At 38.1% G+C, this 2595-nt stretch overlaps 1 pseudogene; it reads left to right on the top strand.

Moving 5' to 3' along the window:
* Positions 1 to 1577: 1577 nt before the first annotated feature.
* Positions 1578 to 2192, top strand: LOC119332706 (annotated as a pseudogene).
* Positions 2193 to 2595: the final 403 nt, after the last annotated feature.

The raw sequence follows: 2595 nt of genomic DNA, 5'->3' as shown, positions 1-2595 counted from the left end.
TATGTCTGAGGCTTCTGTCGGATTCATGCGAGCCAGAGCATTTGGTAAAAGAAGCCCACACTCAACTAAACATTGACGATTCTTTTCCAGAAATCTCAAGAGCCTTTTGTTTATTTCAAACGCTTGAGACTAAAGTCCATTCAAAATATCACACCTCTGCTTGTATTCTTTTTTATGTAACTTTATATAGAAGTGGTTTAAGTCATGGGAATTTAATAGCCGAAAGTGATTCTAGATATCCCCCGTGGGTTTGCATAAGTAACCTCCTATCAGATCCGATAATGTATCATGATCAGACCCCCTCTCTGCTGGTTGCCAATCCAAGGGTTTGCAAAGCATCGGAAGATTGAGTTTGTAGGGAGCAGATTTATGTTCAAATTGCACATAACATAACAAGAATTCTCTATATACCCTTGACCTTTCTTAAGAACCAACACTGGATCTTCTTTTGTTACTCCCCTATCTGTTGATATATGTAGAACATTTCTTTCAATCATGAATTGGAGCAAGTATTTCCCGATATCATAATGACACTGAACTTTTTTCTTTTTCTCTTTTTTGCTAGCACCTTTGGGCTGAACAACATCCTTAACTGATTCTACCTTACTAGTGAGTACTGCTTCCACCTTACCACTACCTGGTGCTTTGTATTGTAGAAACCTTGCTTGTTCTCGTATAGTTGAATTAAGTTGATCTATAAATCTAGCTGCCTTAACTGCGGATGATTCCTGAAGAGTGTTGAATACCAAGCCTAGTACATGAATCATGATAGCCTCAAGCGTATAGATACCAAACATCTTAATCATAGGTAAGCTACTTGGTAGGCAACCCTTTAGATATTGCTTAGCGTTAGGCTGATCTTTATTAATCAAGAACTTTACTATGTTAGGAGTTACTTTAAATAGATTATCCTCATCGAACTTCATTGTGCAATTTGCAATTTGATTCTGTAAATCTATTAATTCAGTATCGGAAAACACACCATTTTGATTCTTCTTTTTATTAATCAACAACTTTCTAACATCATCCTGATACGTATCAACACTAGAAGTCTTTTTCGTTTTGTCAATATCCAACAACTTAGCGTAGTAATCTTTCCAGAACTCCTTAATAATACGTGCATTTTGCAAAGATTTCTCATTCTCAATGTTATCATCATATGTCTCGGAACAATAAAATAGAACCTGCATACTTTTATTTGCTACCCTTACTAAACCGTAGTAAGGATACGAATACGACTGAAATAGACTACTAGAATCTAAATATAAGGAAAGGATCAGAATAATACCAATGCTCTGTATAATTCTTTTCCCCGAGCGATGGTTTAGCGGATTCGGAATTGTAACCAAGCATCCTGGGTTCTATACCCGATTCAACACTAGAGCATGCAGCCGATCCTGGATACATAACTATATAAAGTGTGCAGTTTTGGATCTTTATTGGTAGCCAGTCTTTCACTTCTGCCTCTCCACTCCCATGCCTTTCTTGGTCGGACCAACCCAACCGGCGATTTCCAACAAGTCTTTCTGCTTAGAGCAAGAAGCGGAACCAAAATAAAGCGTTATTTATTTTCATTTATGGATAACCAATCCATTTTCCAATATAGTTGGGAGATTTTACCCAAGAAATGGGTACATAAAATGAAAAGATCGGAATATGGGAATAGATCTTATACCAATACTGACTACCCATTTCCATTGTTGTGCTTTCTAAAATGGCATACCTATACAAGGGTTCAAGTTTCGATCGATATTTGAGGAGTGGATCATCCCTCTCGAAAACGAAGATTTGAAGTTGTCCATAATTTACTAAGTACTCGGTATAACTCACGCTTTCGTGTACAAACAAGTGCAGATGAAGTAACACAAATATCTCTGGTAGTCAGTCTATTTCCATCAACCGGCCGGTGGGAGCGAGAAGTATGGGATATGTCTGGTGTTTCTTCCATCAATCATCCGGATTTACGCCGTATATCAACAGATTATGGTTTCGAGGGTCATCCATTACGAAAAGACTTTCCTCTGAGTGGATATGTGGAAGTATGCTATGATGATCCAGAGAAACGTGTGTTTTCTGAACCCATTGAGATGACCCAAGAATTTCGCTATTTCGATTTTGCTAGTCCTTGGGAACAGCGTAGCGACGGATAATTCCGAATCTACATAGGTCTAGTCCAAGGGACAAATCAATAGGAAATGCTATTTTCTTCTTAAGAAGAAGAACTTTTTTGAAATGAAAGAGTTTCCACGGGCGTCGGATATGATTTCTTCAAATAAGGAAGAAGTGTTATCGAAGGATTTCCTTCCATTCTTCCTAGTATGTATGAAGTAAAGAAAAAGTAGTGCGTCTCGGTCTATACGAAAGGGCACTGGTTTTTTCTTTTGGTTTCATTGATAGCAGAAGAGTACGCTAGCTAGCGGAGCCTGAAAACGCTTGCTTGCACCCCACTGATACGTCTCCAACGTATCTATAATTTTTGATTGCTCCATGCTACTTTATCTACTGTTTTGGACTATATTGGGCTTTATTTTCCACTTTTATATTATTTTCGGGACTAACCTATTAACCGGAGGCCCAGCCCAGATTTGTTGTTTT

The sequence above is a fragment of the Triticum dicoccoides genome, chromosome 7A (genome assembly GCF_002162155.2).
Source record: "Triticum dicoccoides isolate Atlit2015 ecotype Zavitan chromosome 7A, WEW_v2.0, whole genome shotgun sequence".
Lineage (NCBI taxonomy): Eukaryota > Viridiplantae > Streptophyta > Magnoliopsida > Poales > Poaceae > Triticum > Triticum dicoccoides.
This window is presented reverse-complemented; position numbering and strand designations above follow the sequence as displayed.